Source organism: Lycium barbarum, chromosome 9, assembly GCF_019175385.1.
Source record: "Lycium barbarum isolate Lr01 chromosome 9, ASM1917538v2, whole genome shotgun sequence".
NCBI classification, from domain to species: domain Eukaryota; kingdom Viridiplantae; phylum Streptophyta; class Magnoliopsida; order Solanales; family Solanaceae; genus Lycium; species Lycium barbarum.
The window spans coordinates 80969936-80993860 of NC_083345.1; the positions used below are offsets into that span (position 1 = coordinate 80969936).

Sequence of the window (23925 nt, forward strand, 5' to 3'; positions counted from 1 at the left end):
AAAAATCTTTCTATTTTTTTTTGAAAAAACTGAGTTTTTGAAAAATGGAAAAACTGAGTTTTTAAAAAATGGTTCTTGTGATTTAAAACATCTATTTGGTTTTTTATTTTTAAGAAGACAGTGGCCATATTCCTTAATAACGCAATTCCTTTTTATCCTCTTTATCGATTTATTTGCTTAACCATTTTTTCTTTCAACATCATTTATTAAGTTCGGGTTTGAAAAGATCGTGTGGGGACCTAAAGTCAAACTAAACGGCGTAGGCACCATTGTCCTAAGACGACTAGTTCATAATAATAATGATTCCAATAATATACATGAGTTTTACAACTTTACAAATACAGGATACAATCAACTTCATACAAAGGAAATATGAATAATGCATGAGTAAAGAGGAAGGGAAGAGTAGGGGCGTACGAAGCCCCTAGTTGGCCATTTTCACCCATGGCTGGGCCTTCTTGGTGTCTTTAACAATATTAGCTTCCATTTCTCTTCTTGAATTCAATAATCTTCGAAAGAATTCTTCTACTGGGCCATAAGGTGGCTGGACTCAGCCCAAGTGGCCATGCAGTGAAGGAGAGGAAAAGAAAAAGGACCCGGTTAGTTTATATTTACTGAACTTATCACATGTATAACTATGCACATATATATCAAATTTTTACCAGTTACACATTTAAGGTATTCAATTATGTGCAATGGACCTTATTGGTCGAGACTTATACAACAAAAAGGGGAAAAGTCGTCACCATCCATATTCCTAACGGCGCACAAGATCCAAGGGGTGTCATGAACCCCAAGCATGGCTGGACATCAGGGAATGGCTATGACCAGACCCCAAATCACGTCAAGCTCCCCAAAGCAGTAAAGCCATAGGACAAATTAGAATCCCATAATGGTGCAAAAATATGGTATAAATCAACATATGTGGAAATAATTTAATTACAAGCAACACTGGAAAAAAAAACTCAATGTCACAGTTGTTATACCCCATTTTAACCGGGTTGAAGCGAAGTACAACATATTGGTGATTCCTATTTGTTTTATTTTTAGGAGTCGCCACCTAATTGATTTTAAGGTGAATTAGGGCACCTAATTACTAACTAAGGTAAAGCTAACTGAACCTCCATTAATAGTCTGCTTAATCAGTATGATTCTAGGTAAGGGTTTTATATTATCCTAAAGGGAAGGGGTTAGGCATCCTTTAGAATCCGTTAACTACGGTTATCCAGCCAATCTTAGGTTAATTAATTGAGGTTTAAATTTAAGAAAATAGCTTTGAGAAAAGAAAAAAGAAAAAGAAAAAAAAAAGATAACTTATATCTAACAAAGTTTAAAATATTATCATATGAATGATGCACTCTATACGGTGAAAAGAAGTACTTAATGTTCAGAGTCATAATCCTAAATGATAGAAGCTACCCCTTTCTAATCCTATATGAATCATAGGCTCTCCACCTAATTTTAAAACACACACAATCCAAAACGCAGACAAATCGGCAATCATAAAATGGATGAAAGAAAAAGAATGATAAGAAAAAAAAAGAATAAAATGCTACAGGCGGCCTCTAACGAGTTTCGCCTGCCCGATGTGATCTAAGAATTGCGGCACGAGATGACTCTATGGATGGGTGTGCTGAGTCTCCTCTTGAGACTTTGTTTTGATAAAGTCCCAAATTAAGACTCCGTTTGCTCCGATGTGTACATGTAAAAGAAACGGGAAAAGAGATAAAGATTAGCATCCAACTGTGACAAAACTATTATTGTTCTGAGAAAAGGTAACAGATTAATTAGTTCCTTCTTTACTTTAACCCAAGTATAGAAAACAACAAAAAGAAGCTAAAAACATGAGCGACATTATTTTCAAAGCGAACCACATAGAAGAACAGGATTGTAAAATGAAAAGGAAGAAGCAAAATCACTTAAACAGATTCTGAAAGAAAAGGGGAAACTAATTAATTGAAAACACCACAGTGAGGGAAAGCTAAGGCGGAACCAAACTTGAAATTAACAAAATATTCATAACTAGTGACTCTGTTCCGTTGGCAAACCGCTAACATTTAGTTACGTTTGGCATGGTATGATTATTCTTGGATCATGAACAAAATTAGCTCAATGTTTAATCGAAATCCAGAGCCAGAAAAGGTAACGTATTGGTTATGCTTAGTTCTATCTCCGTTAAAAATAACAAGTTGTTGAGTTTTAACTAGTTGCTCTTAACATTGACCTTCACCATATACTAAGGGAGAAAACGCAAAGAAAACATAGTAAAACTTCATATTTTCATACAGTAGCAAGGAAAACTAATTTTCTTAGCTAGATAAAACAAACTTAAACTAATCTTATACGAAACAGACACATAGAGTTAAAAGTAGAAGAATTCTAAAATAAAGAAGGAAATTACTGACACTACTAATCTAATCTACTTCTAATAAAGCTAATAAATCAACTAATCTCTAAACTAATATAAAATTATAATCGGCAGAATTAAAATAGAAATGCTAAGATAATGAGAGAATTACCTTCTTCGGGTGCAGCGAAGTGGGTACGGGGTTTCGATATCCGCTCGAACACTTTTAACACTCAATATCCAGAAGTAAACAAGACTGCTAAAATTAAAATTTTTGCTTAAGGGATTTTTAGTGACAAAACGAAAGCTTTCAATTTCTATGGAATTCAGGCTAAAGGACTCAATTTTTTAGGGGATTTTGTGCGGCTGAGAACTTAGTTCTTGGGGAATTTCATGAAAAAATCTCCAGGTTTTTGGGGGGGTTTCACTTATCCGAAAAAATCCTCCCCTTAAACGGGCTTGAACAGGTACTTATAGGAGGTGGGAACTGCTAGGGTTTCGCTTGCAGCAAAGGGAGAGGGGAGCGGGGAGCAGGATGTGGTGGAGAGGAGATGACGATGACGATGAAAGAGACAGGGAACAAGAGAGGATGGGGGATGGCAGCGAGCGTGGGGGGGACAAGAGGGAGTGGAAGAGACAGAGGAGACCAGAGAAGATGGGGGAGATAAGGGAGAGAGAGAGAACAACGAGCGGGGGGAGGCGGCGATGAAGAGGAAAAGGGAAAAAAAAGAAAAGGGGGAGGGGTTTAGGTTTAGGAAGGGAATGGGTCGGGTAATATTTTAGGCAATGGGCTGGTTGGGTAGAAAAAATATGGGTTGAGTTGAATTAAAATGTTGGGCTGGTCCGTTTGGGCCGGTGATTAAAATGTGGATTAGGCATTAAAATGGGCTGGGATGAATTAAAATGGCTGGTAAATTAAAATGTGGATTGGGCATTAAAATGGGCTGGGATGAATTAAAATGGCTGGTAAATTAAAATGTGGACTGGTTTTGTGAATTGATCCGAAAATAGTGTGAGTTGGTTGGGCTACTACATTTTAAATAAAAGACCTATTTAAATAACTTGTGTTAAAATATTACTCGATATAAAATACGCAATTATTAGTACTCAGATAATAAAAAATGACGTTGTAATAGCCGTGCAATAATATTTCGAAAATCCACAGTAAATAAAAATTATTATTTAATTAGGCGAAGATAAATGCGATGTGAGTGCGTAAACCGGTAAAATGTGCTAAATGATAGAAAATTGTGAATTATAATAATAGTAATAAATAATAGTAATAAATAATAATAATAATAATAATAATAATAATAATAATAATAATAATAAGTGATAAATGATAAATGATGATGAGGATAGCTAGTAACTGTAATAGAATAATGCAATGCCGATATTGATAAAAGGCTAATAATTATAGTAAAACATAATGTATATTTTTTTATTTTCCAAAAATATTAGAAGCATGAATAGGTATTTCGGAGGAGATGCGGGACAAAATTGGGTGTCAACAACTTGTCCCTCTTTGCCCGGTAATGATGAAAAGAGTTGGCGGGCAAAGACGTTGACTGATTAGCCTATTTTGTCCCGGCTAGAGGAAACTTGAGAGGATTATGACCGAACTCCGGTCTCTGAGTTGCCTACATATCTCGGGTAGCACGAGAATCAGGTCGAGTGTAGTTCTGGGATGACTACGACACCTATGACCGACAAATCACGATTGGTGCGAATCTTTGCAAAAATATTGTCCTAGTGTCGAGTTATGATGACACTGGGTATTGTGATAGAACCCTGAAAATTGAGTGTGTTGGAACGCGAGTGGGATATTTGGAATTGGAGCCGAGTGTTCGAGGTAGATCTTTGACCCTTGTCGGGAAGTCTGCTTATCCTTCCCGACGTATTGCCCCAGTTCGCTGCCGAAGAAAAAGTTCCACGATGCGCTAAAGCTCCTGCGAAACTTTAAACTAGATAAAAATGGTCAGTAAAAAATAAATATTGAAGTAAAGCGATGCAAGTGTGGTGCAATGCGGCTACGAGCGCACGCAGGGGCATTTGAAAATAATAATAAAACAAGGCAGGTGCGGTGCGACGTCTTATCCAGAAATTTTTCAAAGGGCGGTGCGCAGCCCATGCGACATGAAAGGCGATGCACAGCCTTATGCAGAAAATTTAAAGGGCGGTGCATGGCCCAGGCAGTATATGATAGCGATGCAAAGGGCGGTGCGCAGCCTTATGCGGAAATTTAAAAGGGCGGTGCATGGCCCAGGCAATATATGAAAGCGATGCAAAGGGCGGTGCGCAGTCCATGCATCATATGAAAGGCGGTGCGCAGCCTTATGCGAAAATTTTAAAGGGCGGTGCATGGCCCAAGCAATATATGAAAGCGATGCAAAGGGCCGGTGCCCAGCCCATGCATCATATGAAAGGCGGTGCACAGCCTTATGCAGAAATTTAAAAGGGCGGTGCATGGCCCAGGCAATATATGAAAGCGATGAAAAGGGTGGTGCGCAGCCCATGCCTCATATGAAAGGCGGTGCGCAGCCTTATGCGAAAATTTTAAAGGGCGGTGCATGGCCCAAGCAATATATGAAAGCGATGCAAAGGGCGGTGCGCAGCCCATGCATCATATGAAAGGCGGTGCACAGCCTTATGCAGAAATTTAAAAGGGCGGTGCATGGCCCAGGCAATATATGAAAGCGATGGAAAGGGCGGTGCGCAGCCCATGCCTCATATGAAAGGCGGTACACAGCTTTATGCAGAAATTTAAAAGGGCGGTTGAGCACGAAATGTCCTATTAAAGGCGGACTAGCCTAAAAAATGTTCAATTGAAGGCGAACAAGCCTATATGTTCAATTAAAGGCGAACAAGCCTAAAATGTCCTATTAAAGGCGGACAAGCCTAAAATGTCCTATTAAAGGCGGACGAGCCTAAATGTCCTATTAAAGGCGGACGGGCCTAAAATGTCCTATTAAACGCGGACGAGCCTAAATGTCCTATTAAAGGCGGACGGGCCTAAAATGTCCTATTAAAGGCGGACGAGCCTAAAATGTCCTATTAAAGGCGGACGAGCCTAAATGTCCTATTAAAGGCGGACGGGCCTAAATGCGGTGCTTTTGCGAACAATGATGATGTGCCTTTGCAGGGCATTTGAAAGTAATAATGTAATGCAGGTGCGGTTGCTTTTGCAGTGCGGGGCATTTGAAAACAGTAGTGCAGTGCGGGGCATTTAAAGCAATAGTGCATGCGCATTGTATTTGAAAGCATTTATGCAAGGCATTTGAAAGCAATAGGAAATGTTTGTGCATCGACACGTTTGAAAAATCATTTGCAAGACTCAGGCATTAATTCGTTGCGAATCTCGTAAATTATTGATACTCGAGAGGCATAATTGTTATAAGCAAGATCAAACCGTTCGACGTGCAATCCTTGCAAGGCTGCGAACATTATATATTTCAGCCGAATTTGGAACTGTGACATATTGCGAAACAAAACGAGCGTCCTTTCCCCAAAGTCTTCCCTTTGCCTGATGACTTTGTTGGCCATATGCTCTTTCATGTTTCTCGATATCGCCCTTAAAATTTTGTCCCAGTTTCTAGCATAGGAGGACATTGAGTTTTACGATGACGCCCTTAAAATCTGCCCCAGTTTCTGGCATAGCGGAAGGTTGAGCTTTTACAAATGACGAAACCGAGCCTGACATAGGCTTATGCAGAACATCAAGAAGGCGGTGCTCAGCCTTTTGCGGAAATTACAAAGGGGCGGTGCACAGCCCATGCAACATATAAAAGGCGGTCAAGCCCAAAATGTCCTATTAAAGGCGGACGAGCCTAAAATGTCCTATTAAAGGCGGACGAGCCTAAAATGTCCTATTAAAGCCGGACGAGCCTAAATGTAGTGCTTGATTTATGTTTAATAAAATTAGTGCGGTGAGATGAGTTTGACGCAGTACGTAATTTGCAGCAGTAAATATTCATGATGTAGTGCCGAAGATTTGGGGACCTTCTACCCTGCCAAGATTTACATCTAAAACGTTCCTGCACTCAAAGAAAATTTGTGAGTTTCAAGTTTAATTAGTATTAAGTTGGCTTTGCCCTTTGCTTTATCTGAATCTTGCAATGGTCGACTTGATACTGTGCGATATCCTTCAAGAATAGCTAAAATATGCCCCTGCGTTACTCAAAGAAAATTTGTTAGTGTAAAATAGCATGGTTGCCTTGCATTGAACACCAAAGCTTTGGCGTTGAACCTGCATTTCTCGTGGTGATGGCATTGCAACAATCTGGTGACGCTAATATATTGCTCGAGATTTCGATTCATGTTTTTTGTCGAATAATGATAGGCCATTTGCAAAGCTGCCCCAGTGTTGCTTCGTGGGAAAAATGGAATTTTCCACTATATTAAAACCGAACCCAACATGGGCGCCTACGTATCCCGCTACTAACAGGAATCAGGTCGAACGTAGTTCACGTTACAAAGCTTTAGCAAAAATTACAAGAAGGAAAGCTGATTACGAGGCAAGTGGGTGGAGAATGCTAGTGACGGTAGATCCTTTCAATCATCTTACTTAGTTCCACGCTTCCTTTTCAAATGTCTCGGTGCCAATTTTGATGGATCACCGGTAACAATAATTGCATTTGCAACTGGAGGGTCATCATTGTCGCACAATTTATTTTGTTGCACGCTTATCTTATCCTTTTCGATCATGTTCTGAATCTTATGCTTAAGTGCTGGGCAGTTTTCTGTGTCATGACCTGGAACATTAGAGTGGTAAGCACAACTCTTGGACTAATCAAAATCTGGCGGTAGGCTTTTAGGGATCCATCCTTTCTTTGGTTTCAGGAGTCCCTTGACTTTTATTCTCTCAAATATGCTGGTTAATGACTCTTCAAGAGGAGTAAAAGTGCGGAATTTTACGTGCTCTGACTGTCGTAAGCTAGACTGTGCTTGATCGGGTTGATATTGGAAGCCTCATTGGTGAAGAGATATATGATCACGCGAAACTTGATAGTTCTGTCGTGATTGCGGCTGATATGTAGACCTGACAGCTGAGTCGGTTTCTCTCTTTTTGCCTTGCAAGTTGTTGAAGATTTCAGCTTGAAAAGTTTCTTGTACTGATGAAGGGTCAATGATTCTTCCTGCTCGAACGCCCGCTTCTACTTGCTTTCCAACTTGAATTAGATCAGAAAAGTCACGTAACCGCGCACATAACAACTTTTCATAATATATGCCCTTTTGTATTTGGATGAAAGTTGAAATCAACTCATTCTCGGGCAATGGAGGGCGTATTTTTGAAGCTTCCAATCTCCATCGGATGGCGTATTCCTGAAAAGACTCATGTGGCATTCTTTCTACCTCAAGCATATCATAAAGATTTGGACTAACCCCGATGTTAAACTTGAATTGTTCTACAAAGTCGCGGGCCATGTCCTCCCACGTGTACCATTTGCGAAAGTCTTGTTCTGTGTACCATCTAATGCCAACCCTGATAGGCTCTGAATGAACAATTTCATTCGTATGGCTTCATTTTGTCCAATTCCCATTAATCTGCTACAATAGTCCTTCAAGTGCGTAACAGGATTTCCTCTGCCATTGAAAGTGTTGAATTTTGGCACTTTGACTCCCGGCGGCAACTCAACATTTGGAAGCATGCACAAGCTTTCATATCTTAAACTTTGGACATTTCTTGCCCGCATCTCTTCTTCGACAATTCTCCTTAAATTGTGAAGCTCTCTATCCGAGTCATCCCAATTGATTGCATTCGTTTCATTTCTCAATCTCTTGTATTGGCATACCGCTAGCTGATTTTGCTGGTTTTCTGTGAAGGGTGCTGCAAGTGCAGGCTTTTGGACATTAGGTATCAACGTGACTTGCAAAGCTTCTGGTTTAGTAGAGAATCTTGGTGGTATATATGTAGGAGCTGGGTGGGGAGAAATAGTGAAAGAAATGTTTTGGGTCGAGCTGGAAGCTGAACTTGTGTTAGGAAGAAGGCTGAAGGTATTTCCCAAATTGACCAACACGCTTCTTTGTACTACATTCTCCTCACTATCCTCATTTTGCGCTTGCACCAATCCCACACCGATATTGAATGATTCATATCTTTTTGCCATTGTATCTTGTCCTTAATGCAGATTCGCAGCCAACGCAATGTTCAATGCTAGGCAACCTCTAAAGGATTAAAACTTAACAAGTAGAAAATAAATTCAAATAATTCTCTTATCATCAAGTAATCACAAATAAATTCAAGAGCGAGCATATTACAAATAAATTCCAGTAAATCACTTAGCAAGTAAGCAAGCAAATGACTTACAAAGTTTATAACACAAACATTAATAACACGTCCTAATATGCAGGGACCTCTTTATGCCAGAGGTAAGCCTAACGCCACATATTCGAGAATATGATAGAGGGATCCAAGCCATTTAATTGAGACACTTGAGTTTGGAAATAAAAGGCCAAGTTCCGTTGAAATAACAAAAGCGAGTACATTGATGAGACAGTAAACCAAAATACATCAAAGATGGTATAATGTAAGACAATCCTAAAACTTGGCTTAAATCTTTCGCACTTGATCATGCCGAAAGCACTTTTCCTTCGCAAGAATTTCAATCCGAAAGCACTTTGTTTTCTCCATTAATTCTCACTGGATTGGGAATTTGAATCGAAACGTCAATCGAACACGCAACACAACTTTCTGATTTGGAGCCAAACGTGCTACTATTACGCCACGAAACCTTATGGTGTCTTTATAGAATTGAAAGTGTATATATATATATATATATATATATATATATATATATATATATATATATATATATATATATATATATATATATATATGGACGAAATCAGTATTTAGTTAGCAATGTGTCCCGCTGAGGATAACCGAGTAAAGGGATTTTCTTCTAAGGGTGGTTGCTCCTCTCGGTTGTGCCAATGATTTTCTTTAGCTACTAAACCAGCAATGTTTTTTATTTTTTTTTTACCGGAAGCTATATATCTTAGTGTGTGCGTGTGTTTTGGTCCGGAATGTTCATTTTCATGGTCTCTTTAAAGACGAGGATTACAATCACAAACAGTTCGATCGGACTTTTGACCGCGAAGCATATAAGAGTGAGAGTAGAAGCAACGATTCTGATGGAATTGGAAAATAACAGGAAAAGAAGGCTCGCAGCAAATGCTCTGAATAACAGCGAAGGTCCGGACATAAACGTAGGCTTTTTTTTTTTTTCCTTTTTTTTTCAGAATTAAGACCATATATGAAGCTCCTGAATTTTCTAATTTTGAGAAGGTTTATCATACGAAGATCAATCTATCTTGTTGCCTTCCTGCTATGCTGGTACATACATGCTTATATATATATATATATATATATATATATATATATATATATTCATTCTCCTTTTCTATGTAAATGAATTTGAAGTCTATTTTCGAGCATGCTAAAGAGTGATATCGTGAAATGTAGCTCTTTTTATACAAAAGTGAAATTCATTAACAATCCTAACCATCTTTTTTTTTTTCATCAGATGCAACATCTATTCTCTAAGGGAAGCGACTGAATTTCAGCAAATTGCAACAAGCTGCTTAGTAGCTAAGAACATAAAAAACGCAACAGCTAGGAGGTCTATAATACAGTGCAAATGTTTGGCCAGATACGCCAGGCATTTGCCTTAAAGAACTGGAACATTTCCTCCCAAAATGTAACAGAAAACTCAGCTCAAACATATAGCAAAAACTCAGCCTTTTATGTGTGGCAATTACAGGTCAAATACATGGCATCAGGGACTTTAAAATAACAGCAACAAACCAAGCAACAGCCATTCTTGTAACAAATGGGGGAACTGCACTACTGTGGCGAGCCACAACTGCTATCACTGCTCATGGAGCGTCCAAGCTTGTGACATCCAGATGTCATATATTCTTGGTGTTTCACTCCATTGGCCTCAGACCACACAAAGAAAGAAAGTGAGTGAAGAATGAGTATCGAGAAGTAAAGACATAGGCTGGATACTTACAAGAGATTATAAAGTGTTTCAACTGTTGAAGCATTACCACAACTTAGTCATCAAATAAACACTAAAGTTTAGATTTTAAGCGTGGCCGAGCACATACACACATACTTATTCAGATAACAGAATCTTAAGCAACAGGTTTAGTTATTGAAACTTTCTTGTCATTCAAAGTTGGGTCCTACTCTTAAATTAACCAATCAGCTCACAAACAAACACTTGAAGTTACAAACATTGTCCAAGAACCGGCACAAAAGAGAACATTAAATCTTTAAAAGGCAAAACCATTACATGAGTTAGGATTGTCCTGAGGTTAAACCAAACATCTCAGAATACATAATTTGCTGCAGAAATTTATACTAATTACTTGGGAGGATATGGGGCTGCTCAAACTTGGCATTCACAGTCAAATTTCCTTTACTCTATCATTAACTTGGTTCAATTCAAACAAACAGTAAGGGATCGGCAAAGACAACTTATACATATTCAAAGAGTTGAAAGAGATGATCATGCAGAGTTCCAAGTTAAAATCCTTTTCTTCATTCTCTTTTTATAGTGTTGTATTCCTACTTATTCCTTTTATCTTCTCCACGAAACTGAACAAATAGTTGAGCTTAATATCTGTGATCCATTCACATAAACATAGGGCTTATTTATAAAATGCACAGCAAACAACCTTCTCAAGCCATGAAACAGAATTGAACACAGAGCTACATTTCCCAAAGTTCAAATCACACACACCCATATTAGGACTGCAGGATGTACAGATACAATCTGTGTATCTTAAGCTAACAAAATGATTTTAATGATACACATATTGTACTTCTAATGCAAACACATCATCAATAGTATTCTACTCCATTTTTACCTAAGCTAATCCTAATTGAAGGAACCTAGGCAGAGAATTACAAACACATCTACCAACACTTTCCTCATGGAAAATCAACTTGTAAAATGACACGGCTACCTACAGCACCACAAAGACTCAGGATAGCATATTGAATTGAATTTCATACTCACAAAGTAAAGGATTTAATCATCTAAGCTTTCAGAACTAAAAGGACTCACATACTCAACACTCAGTCTAACAGCCCAGAAGAAACAACAAGAGGCAGTGTGTCTCAAGCCATACCAACATTTGAATCCAACCCACATAAAACAGAGCTATCGAGAACTCAAGTATACAGCCAGATTAACAATGTTGATATTTAAAGCAATGGTTACTTTCAAAGAGAAAAGAGACTAATTCTGAGAACAGTTTCAAGATGGAGATATGAACTGCATCATTTTCATCAGGATATTGGCTTAAATTAAGCTACTCCCAGAGCAGCGATCAGCAATAAAAGCACCTTAAAACCGTTTGAGATTTGAAACTCCCCCAAGTCATGCATAGAAGAAAAGTGTGAAGGATGAGTATTTGTGCATAGAGAAACTGTAACAAGATAATATCACATCTTGGTTTAAAATGTTTGAAGAAGGATCCATGCAACAACTTCCATATTCGATGTTGTACAAGATCCGAAGGCTATCGAAGAGACTAAACCAAACCCAAACTTGCCTTAGCTTACAACCAACCAGATGACAATAGTAGCAGAGGAATCACTTAATAGAGATTTTTACACCTTTTTGAAACTGCAGCTTTTCATCCAAGAAACCAATAAATTAGCCTAAAGAGTTGCAACAATTCCCACCCTTATTTAGGATACTAAGGAAACATCAATAGGCTAGATGTTTAATATCTCAACAAGATAACCATTAGTTTATTCAAGGTGCAACACTTCAAACCTCAAATTATCCAAGATGCAACAACAAGCAGTCAAGTTTTCTCAGAAAATACAACTTATGTAAACAGTTTCAACCCCATATGTAGTAGGGTAATCAAGTGTAGTGATCTGTTCTGCTTGTTTTTTTGTATGACAAGAACAATAATTCTTAAGGGCAGGGATCGATAGGATGTGGCAGTAATTGATTAATAGCAGCACCAAGGCATTACATTGAAGCATAGCAGGGAATTTAACAACCAAACAACCTTTAAGAAGGAACCATATTTGCCTCAAAGATGTAGGGTTAACCTAATCAATTTGCAGCATAGCAGTAGCAGTTCAATCACTTTTTGGCCTCATTACAATCAAGAGTTCATGCCAGGACATGGTAACAAATAGCCTTACAACGGATGATTCTTATACCTCACAATACCATTTCAAGGAGTGAAGCAGAGTGCTGAAAAGCAACCTCTTGACACAGCAGACAGTTTATGGACTTGCAACAAGAATCATGGTGTATTTATTCACATGAGTAGCAGTGATAGCAGAAACTTGCCTCTCAATAAGTCATGATAGCAATCAATATAAAGGACTAAAGGGATTAGCAAACTTATCTGATAGTACAACAAGCTCCAAGGAACTCTAGTATAGGCTCAATAAAATGCAGCAAAGCCCCAGATGTGCAGCAGCTTACGAGCAGTTGGGGATTTGCAAATTTCCCCAAGTCATGCAAAGAAAACAAAAGGGGGAAAGGAGAGTATCCAACAACAGTTTTCACAACGAACGATAGCCAAATGAAATAAATATTCTTCTCTTAGTTTAATAAATATCACCACTTAATCTAGGTTTGAAAAAAAAACAGCTCAAGGAGACAAAGGATTCAAGTTTTAAGGCTTTTTAAAATAGTTTCATCAACACAATCTCATAACTTAATCAAGAGTTTACATGAATCGTCACATGCTAGTCCTTAAGGTAGATTTCTTATTGAAATGAGATACATGCTATTGAGAGGGCACATACTCAAACTTAATTGTTTGCAAAGCACATAATGAGATAACCTTGAAACATATCCTAACCTCAGAAGGCCAAAACAAAACCTAAACAGCGATGAACTTTTTATGACTTCAAACACCTAAACTTGACTCAAAATATTAGCTGAGGGAGGGAACTCATGTAACAAATATTCGAGCTGCTTTGCCCTCAAAACTAGTAGGCTAAAATTTGAATCTAAATACAGCACACAAGTCAATAAGATTAGTGAATCCTTATCCAATGTGAAAGATCATTTACCATACACCAGATTTATGCTTAGCATGGTCAAGCCCTTAATTCATTTAAAGAAAATGTTTAATAATTGATTAAGCCTAGGATAGCCTCCTAATCATCTTGATTTAACTAAATCAATCTTTGGTTTCAAGTGAGAATACACAAACATGATATACATCAAATAATGATCCATTTTGTAAGCTAATTCTTAACTAAATAGCCAGACAACTTCAAAAGTCTAGACGTGGTGAACACTCAAAACTTCATAGATAGACACTTAAACTAAGGCACTCAAACGAAATGCAAACGGAATGAACAGACGTTTACTGGACTGAACAGCTGAACTAAGCATATATGTGACAAAAACTGACATAGACTGACTGACAAAGCCAATGAGCACACCAATTCGAGTCTGGTTTATACTAGACAGGTCTGTTACGATTGGAAAAAATGAACTAAACAATCCCTATCAGCTGAGTACTCATCTAGACAGATCAAATGTTTCAATTGTAACAGCTGAGTACTCATTAAGATATTGCTAATCTTCACAGCTTTAAAACTAAAGAAGCCTCGATACTATGTTGAATATTGTTTCAGACATATAAATCTAATCTAATCAAAAATATTTTAAACAAAGCACATAAAGAACACATAATGCAACATTATGGTAGAACTATCCTACAAAAAGAAATGATTCCCAAATTTGGCATGTCGTGGTTAGACTTGGATCCTTCTATCATTATCACGTTACATATAATATGCTTGTTGGTCGTTGGGTTATGAAACCCGTCGACAATTTGGTAGGTTTCCTAATTGTGGAGTCAATACCTAGGATCGACCCACCTAAGGTTTATGCATGCATGACTTAATAAAATTGGTGGCAAAGCTCTATCTTAAGTTTTGTAAGTTTTGGTTTACTAGACACAAGGTTCCCGAGCGGACTACTCGAGTGAGAAGGCTACGCGGTCCCCGTTATTCGGGCACCCCGCGCATATGCCAACTCTCCTAAAATTTGGATTCTACGAAGAAATTTGCGGGTGCGCAAAACACACCTCGCGTGTACGTGTGATAGTGTGAGTTCTCCAGGAGTGGAGGAAATATGACCGGAATGCCAATTTAAGGAAAGCAGTAACATATTATTACATAGAAAATTTCACATAATAAAGCAATCACTTAAAAGAACATAAAAGAAAAACAAATGAAGCAACAATAAAGGCAAAAATAAAGAAAAACAACCAAACATCCAACAAATTAATTATTAACCTAAGTTGTTATGGTCAAGAACCTAAAAATCCCCAGCGAAGTCGCCAAGCTATTATACCCCATTTTAACCGGGTTGAAGCGGAGTACAACATATTGGTGATTCCTATTTGTTTTATTTTTAGGAGTCGCCACCTAATTGATTTTAAGGTGAATTAGGGCACCTAATTACTAACTAAGGTAAAGCTAACTGAACCTCCGTTAATAGTCTGCTTAATCAGTATGATTCTAGGTAAGGGTTCTATATTATCCTAAAGGGAAGGGGTTAGGCATCCTTTAGAATCCGTTAACTACGGTTATCCGGCCAATCTTAGGTTAATTAATTGAGGTTTAAATTTAAGAAAATAGCTTTGAGAAAAGAAAAAAGAAAAAGAAAAAGAAAGAAGAAAAAAAAAAGATAACTTATATCTAACAAAGTTTAAAATATTATCATATGAATGATGCACTCTATACGGTGAAAATAAGTACTTAATGTTCAGAGTCATAATCCTAAATGATAGAAGCTACCCCTTTCTAATCCTATATGAATCATAGGCTCTCCACCTAATTTTAAAACACACACAATCCAAAACGCAGACAAATCGGCAATCATAAAATGGATGAAAGAAAAAGAATGATAAGAAAAAAAAAGAATAAAATGCTACAGGCGGCCTCTAACGAGTTTCGCCTACCCGATGTGATCTACGAATTGCGGCACGAGATGACTCTATGGATGGGTGTGCTGAGTCTCCTCTTGAGACTTTGTTTTGATAAAGTCCCAAATTAAGACTCCGTTTGCTCCGATGTGTACATGTAAAAGAAACGGGAAAAGAGATAAAGATTAGCATCCAACTGTGACAAAGCTATTATTGTTCTGAGAAAAGGTAACAGATTAATTAGTTCCTTCTTTACTTTAACCCAAGTATAGAAAACAACAAAAAGAAGCTAAAAACATGAGCGACATTATTTTCAAAGCGAACCACATAGAAGAACAGGATTGTAAAATGAAAAGGAAGAAGGAAAATCACTTAAACAGATTCTGAAAGAAAAGGGGAAACTAATTAATTGAAAACACCACAGTGAGGGAAAGCTAAGGCGGAACCAAACTTGAAATTAACAAAATATTCATAACTAGTGACTCTGTTCCGTTGGCAAACCGCTAACATTTAGTTACGTTTGGCATGGTATGATTATTCTTGGATCATGAACAAAATTAGCTCAATGTTTAATCGAAATCCAGAGCCAGAAAAGGTAACGTATTGGTTATGCTTAGTTCTATCTCCGTTAAAAATAACAAGTTGTTGAGTTTTAACTAGTTGCTCTTAACATTGACCTTCACCATATACTAAGGGAGAAAACGCAAAGAAAACACAGTAAAACTTCATATTTTCATACAGTAGCAAGGAAAACTAATTTTCTTAGCTAGATAAAACAAACTTAAACTAATCTTATACGAAACAGACACATAGAGTTAAAAGTAGAAGAATTCTAAAATAAAGAAGGAAATTACTGACACTACTAATCTAATCTACTTCTAATAAAGCTAATAAATCAACTAATCTCTAAACTAATATAAAATTATAATCGGCAGAATTAAAATAGAAATGCTAAGATAATGAGAGAATTACCTTCTTCGGGTGCAGCGAAGTGGGTACGGGGTTTCGATATCCGCTCGAACACTTTTAACACTCAATATCCAGAAGTAAACAAGACTGCTAAAATTAAAATTTTTGCTTAAGGGATTTTTAGTGACAAAACGAAAGCTTTCAATTTCTATGGAATTCAGGCTAAAGGACTCAATTTTTTAGGGGATTTTGTGCGGCTGAGAACTTAGTTCTTGGGGAATTTCATGAAAAAATCTCCAGGTTTTTGGGGGGGTTTCACTTATCCGAAAAAATCCTCCCCTTAAACGGGCTTGAACAGGTACTTATAGGAGGTGGGAACTGCTAGGGTTTCGCTTGCAGCAAAGGGAGAGGGGAGCGGGGAGCAGGATGTGGTGGAGAGGAGATGACGATGACGATGAAAGAGACAGGGAACAAGAGAGGATGGGGGATGGCAGCGAGCGTGGGGGGGACAAGAGGGAGTGGAAGAGACAGAGGAGACCAGAGAAGATGGGGGAGATGAGGGAGAGAGAGAGAACAACGAGCGGGGGGAGGCGGCGATGAAGAGGAAAAGGGAAAAAAAAGAAAAGGGGGAGGGGTTTAGGTTTAGGAAGGGAATGGGTCGGGTAATATTTTAGGCAATGGGCTGGTTGGGTAGAAAAAATATGGGTTGAGTTGAATTAAAATGTTGGGCTGGTCCGTTTGGGCCGGTGATTAAAATGTGGATTAGGCATTAAAATGGGCTGGGATGAATTAAAATGGCTGGTAAATTAAAATGTGGATTGGGCATTAAAATGGGCTGGGATGAATTAAAATGGCTGGTAAATTAAAATGTGGACTGGTTTTGTGAATTGATCCGAAAATAGGGTGAGTTGGTTGGGCTACTACATTTTAAATAAAAGACCTATTTAAATAACTTGTGTTAAAATATTACTCGATATAAAATACGCAATTATTAGTACTCAGATAATAAAAAATGACGTTGTAATAGCCGTGCAATAATATTTCGAAAATCCACAGTAAATAAAAATTATTATTTAATTAGGCGAAGATAAATGCGATGTGAGTGCGTAAACCGGTAAAATGTGCTAAATGATAGAAAATTGTGAATTATAATAATAGTAATAAATAATAGTAATAAATAATAATAATAATAATAATAATAATAATAATAATAATAATATTAATAATAAGTGATAAATGATAAATGATGATGAGGATAGCTAGTAACTGTAATAGAATAATGCAATGCCGATATTGATAAAAGGCTAATAATTATAGTAAAACATAATGTATATTTTTTTATTTTCCAAAAATATTAGAAGCATGAATAGGTATTTCGGAGGAGATGCGGGACAAAATTGGGTGTCAACAAGAGTAATGGAGCCAAAACAGATACTGCAATATGATGATATAAAAATAACATAGGAACTCCAAAACACTTAATCAATAGATGAACCAAACAAAATCATCCTCTTTTTCTCTTACCTGTGGGGCTTAATGAAATCTGGTCCATTTTTAATTAAGTCGGAATTGGGCTTGGCCCACCTGCTTTCTAAAGGGAGATTCATTTGAAAGTTTAAGGTTTAAATGAGGTTTCTATCCCCTTTACTCATTTATATACACCCTATTTATGACTAACTTATTCATTTATATACACATAGTACACTATGGTATACACATATGATGTGTATATCAAGTGTATACTATATATATACGTCTACCTCTTTTCACTAACCTGTACATGCTTTGTGTATCTCTAGTCTCTAAGTCCTATCCGTAAGGTCTATAGCGCAATAAATCACTTAGTTCAACCATGTATTTTTTAGCGAAAATCTATCCTAGACTAAGGCCAGGGTGCACTTAATTCAAGTAGACATCTATTAGGCAGAATTTTCTTCTACTCAACCCTTACAATCTCTACTAGTCAATAACTCTTATGGCTCTCATGTAGGATCAGACCAAACAAATGTGCATATTTCATGGAACTAGACAATAACAGCACACAGTAGAACTTCACAAGCTTGGAAGGTTGAGTATTTTGCAATCATGATCATAAAGAAGATTTGAGCACCAAGAATCAACACATAAGACAGTTCTAATCTTTCTTAGCTCAAATGGATAAAAAAAACACATATGGAGATTGAGTTTAATAGATTCAGACTGCTAGAATGATGCAGGAGTGCTAACAGAAATAAGGACATGTACAAAGAAAAAGGTGCAGGACTCCTATGCATCATAGTTTAGATGAGGTAGAATATATGCCTCTCTGAACTTCTGTATAGGTCTAAAGGAAAGACACTGACACAAAGGACCCAAATAACTCTTTGTGATTTAGCCTTTCTTCATTTTGTAAATGAACACTTATTACTAATAGCTTCAAATTAATCCACCTCCCTCAGAAAGAAAAAATAGTCAACTTATTTAAACAACCAGTTTATTTTCTTAGTTTCCGAAGTTCCTTTAGACATACATCCAGGCAAGTTAATTTCCCCCTTTCTATTTCAAAACATTTATAAAATGGTGAAGTTTAAGGAGATCAATGCACTCTCAGGACAGGGATGCCCCCCATGGGTTCATAGAATGTGCCATGACACCCCTCATTAGGAGGGGAGGTACTATGAACCAAGCTAAGCTTGGCTCTTCCCTACCCTTTCTTTGAGGTATCTTTGAAAAGTCCATTCTATGCCAAGTGGTTCATAAGCTGCTTAAGAACACTCACAACATCCTTAAATAACAACGTTAGACCAACTCTAATTTATCACTTATTCACCATTTGACACAGAATCAGTGTTTAGCTATTTCATAATACAGTTCTAATCATGATAAGCCTTTAAATACACCAACATTATAGAGAAAAACCTCATTAAACAGAGTACACCCTCATCTTCCCAATCCAAGTTATACAACAGTGCATAGTAAGGTCTAAATGTAACAATTCAAGTTCGAAGGCAAGAATTCCTACCAATCTTACCTTAACTAAAATTTTCTCTTCCCAGATTCAAGTTATGGCCATGATAATAACACAGACAACTCATCATAGAAGACTTTCACAAATAAAACCACAGATTTACCATTTTTTATTTCCCATCTTACCCTTTTTATCTCTCAGAATTAAGGAACTACTCTCATGAAGCAGTTAAGACAAGGTAGAGGTCCCTAGTTTTAATGTTTACATCAAATAAAGGACAGATTAGACCAAACCTTCCCTCTATGAGAATTGCACACCATGATTTTACCACATTATTCAATATACAAATAGCCTACAGGAACAAGGATCAAACCTCTCATTTATGTACCAGTTCAGTACCATCAGACATAAAGAAACAGACAACACATTTCATGGGTAGACTTTCACACTCAGACTTCATATGTTTTTTCTAAATAAGGGTATAACTTAAGATATCACAACATGGCAATTCAAAGGAAAGAAATAACACAAGCCAAATAGATGGATCTGCAAGCATACCCAGAATCTAGAATAAGTTCATTGCAACTAACACTCAGAGATTTGTATAAGTTTTCAGACAATTCAAGCAGATCGAGAGGGTAGTTGATTAAGCAGTGTTCTCATAATGTGCCATACTAGTACTTGGAACTTAATAATCTCATTAATAGATCCTATTATTCAAAACTGGTGTTTAAACAGTCATGTAAAGACCTCTGATAGATCCCATGGTTATAGAAAATAAGATTTAGAAGGGAGAGTTTCCAGGTCCTGAAGAAAAGACAGTGCAGGGTGAGGCCATTACCCCTCACCCTTTCCTGATCCTTCCTTTCAGTAAAAAGGGAACAAAGACTTCACTGGTCATCACTTCCAGTTCATAGCATAGCTCACCCTTTACTCCCCAGAAGCAAATTCCCCCTCTCCGCCCCATCCTAAACCAAGTGACACACCATCAAGGGTTCCCCTAAAGATTTGGTAGTTAATCCTTTGTTTTATGCAGCATCCCAACATGTGACTCTTCATTTTTATGGACTACGTGATGTACAAACAAACAGAAGATAGAAGAAACAATACACGTGTGCTTTAAACATCAAAGGGCCAAAACAGCTCCTCTTTTATACCTATTTTTAGTCATGGCCACTTGTTTGTCTAAGATTGTACTCATCACACTTTCTAAAAAAAGAAGACTCAAAAGAAGGAACATAATAGACTCAATACCCAACTATCCCTTCTCATGATCTTCATCATCTTACAACTACAACATGGATTTGACTCAAACGTAGCTCATTAATCCAAGTCAATTCACTAGGGTCACACACTCAAGACAGAGAAAGAAAGCAACATTACTGCACACTTCAGAATTTCAAACTAACTGAATGAACCTCTGTTTTAAGTAGCAAGCATCTTAGTTTGAAGATACCTACGTATCTAGATTGTCTAACCTAGTTTCTCTCTTGACTAGGTGATACTTAGCGAATTTCTTATTTGAAAAAATTGAGTCATCTTATTTTCAGACTTACTTTCAGGAAGAAGAAACAAAAGAATCCCAAAAAAAAAAAAAAACAGTCGACCAGGTCACTTTAAACCATATTCAATCAATAAAAACCAAGCTTAAATTCAAAATCATTTTGGTTTTCCTTTCTTTTTTATATCATCTCTATATAATCAACCCCTCAGAGATTAGCCTAAATAAAAAACAAGTTGATTGCCCCATATTTTACCTAATCTCAGTCTTCAGGGCTAAAACACCACATACATATAAGTCAAGCTGATCAATCTAAGCAGTTCACAACTAGCAGCGCATTACAAGCACATAAATTAGTTTAAGCACATTACTAATGAACACTTAAGCCTAAAACAGCTTGTCCCTCATCATAATACTTAAGCAATAAGTAGAACATCATTAACCATGATTTAAGTTAAACAATATTAAAAAAAAAAACAATAACAAGAATAGTGGTTACCTTTTTAATGCGCAGCCGAGAAAAGAATAGACTTGAAGCCTATGTGCTTCCAAATCTTCAACTCAAATCACACAGAAAATAAAGAACAAACACAAATGTTTTAGAACTAAGGACGGCTCGAACCCTAGAAAAGGCTAAATCTATAAAAAAAAAAAAATACTGTAAGCCTAAATTTTGAGTTTAAATACTCAAATTAAGGCTCTGGGGTTGTCCAAACTTATTAAACTTTGAGGGTTGGGGTTCTATTTATAGAACCCCAAAACTATGAGAAATCCTAAGACTAACGATGTGGGACAAACATATTTTCAGATGCAAAATACTCAATTTGTGAAATTAACGACTAGGATTCAAAGCAAACATGCGTATATGGTCAGATTTGTCTTGTTTTAGGTCGATCCGAGCCACTATTCAAGAACCAATAGGAATAAAGCTTTTAAAATTCGAAATCAACAATATCGACGTTATAATTTGCAAGTTTTGACTAAGAAAAGTTAAAAAGGAGGTGTATTATACCTTGTAGGCGTAGTTTGCCAGAAATGAGAAGAAAGAGACAATGAAACTTTAAGTGTTGCACCGATTTGGTTGAGCTAAAGCTGATACGGGTCTGACCCCCCTGTATTAATACCATTTCTGGTAATCCAACGAGGAGAGAGAGAAAGGGAGGAAGGGGCGGTGCGTCTAGGGTTTGGGGTAAAGGGGAAGGGAGAGGGGAGAGAGGAGAGATAAGGGATGGGTCATTTGGTATGAATGAAAATTGTTTAAAGGGGGGGTGTTACCCCCTTATCTGATGTGAGACTGGGCCGGGTCATGCCCTTTTATGGTGGACACGGTCCATTGTAAAAAGAATGAATATGGGCCCTTTGTGTAGACTACACATGTATATTTGTGTATATTAAGTGTATATATACTCATAAAGAGTAAAATATGTAAATTAAATAGAGTGAACAAAATGTTGAAATGTCAATTATGACCATATTATAAGAATTAGGACATGATTAGTATTTTAAATTAATTTAAATATACGACTAATTGTGTAAGTAGGCTCAATTTGCAACTATAGTCTTAATTGATTTCAATCTTAATTGATTGTTGCAATTATGGCCATTTTTTAGCTTAATTAGTCAACTAAAGTTCAATTACATTAATGACCTTAATTAATTTGGGCCAAATGAATGTGGCCATTTCAATTAAGGCCATAAAAGGCCTAATTTTTGCAAAATTGACCCCAATTGCTTTAACCATAAATTGAGTAATTCAATTGTGGTCATAACTAAAACAATCAAATAATTAAAAATCAATTTTCGATAATGGCCCACTGATTGACTAATTATCCTAATTACATACTAGAAACAATTATAATTAATTTTAACAAATTACGCCAATACACAAAATTAAGGATTAAGGGGCCAAATGGTCAATTCCTTTAATTACTCAAACTCCTTGGATTAAAGGGAGTAATCTATTTGCTAATTAAATAAATGATTATTTTAAAATTTCTTTTCTTTCATTATATCTAACAAATATCTCATAAATATCATAAAATGTACCAATTAATTCCTAAATGATTTATAATATCATAGAAATTATTTTATAAATTTAAAGGAGTAAAAATATTGACCTAAGCAATTCTGTAATCATTTGAACCTCTAAAAAATGCATGCACTACAACACAAGGCATATATTGCTATAAAATACGTTGTAGCTAAATATGAAATTTTTCGTGGCTAAACATTTTAGCCACAATATTTTTTCCTGTAGCATTCGTAGCAAAATGTAGCGTAGCTAAAAGTTAGCTACAGACTTTACATGGTTCGTGGCTAAGGACTTATACCTATTGCTATGGAATATTTTTGTTTGTAGCTATGATGGTAAAAGAAATTTGCCACGAAAAATATACTTATAGCAAGTGATTTTATTTTTTTGTCACGACAAATAAAATTTATAGCTATCTTCATATTGTGGCCACAGAGTGTTGTATTGTAGCAAAAGATTCAATCTGTTTGCCACACAAACTCAAATTTTATAGCTATTTCTATAACTTAATCTCGTAGCAATAGTACTCAGATTTAGTTATGAATTAAAAATTCCATAGCTATGAATTAATGTATTAGCCACAAATACTTTTATATGTAGCTAAAAGTTCATACCTTTAACCATGAAATATATAGCATTATAGCTAAAAAATCTTCATTAGCTACGGAAAGTGAACATTTATAGCCATGTTCTTGATGTGTGGCAATTATAAAAGTATATGTCTAGCTACGAATTCAAAACTCATAGCTAGGATTTCACAACTTATTTTGTTAGGAGGGATAAAATTATAGAAAAAGATTTTTTTTTATTTGCTATGGAAATGAAATCATTTTCTTATTTGCGTAGCTATAATATGCATGTGTTACCAATTCAAAACAATTTTAGCTGCAACATATTTAGCAAAAATAATGTTAGCCACAATAAGAATTTATTTTTTACTTGAATCTAATAGACAACTGTAATAGAATATCTTCAATTGTGTAATAGATAAAATATATTAGAAAAATGACTTAACAAAGGCTCAACAATATCATTCAAAATAATGAAATATCATTTTATTCATGCATATCAATATATTTTTACAAGAGAAAAAATAATTATTCATGTCCCCTTCGATTTTGATGCTTTCATCACTCTCCACAAGCTGCAATAACAAATAAAAACAAATAAGAAAATGATACAATAAAGTATTCTTATATAAATTGAAGATCAAATAGATAACGTCAAGTAAAAATATTGATAGAAGTAAAAAAAAA

General features: G+C 36.4%; 1 long non-coding RNA gene across 1 annotated transcript; it reads right to left on the reverse strand.

The window, feature by feature from the left end:
* Positions 1-287: 287 nt before the first annotated feature.
* LOC132611031 (uncharacterized) lies at positions 288-21861 on the reverse strand. Its single transcript, XR_009571437.1, has 2 exons — positions 21650-21861; positions 288-544 (listed from the first exon to the last, which is right to left on the reverse strand). It is a non-coding gene; the product is annotated as an uncharacterized LOC132611031 (long non-coding RNA).
* Between the last annotated feature and the right edge of the window lie 2064 nt (positions 21862-23925).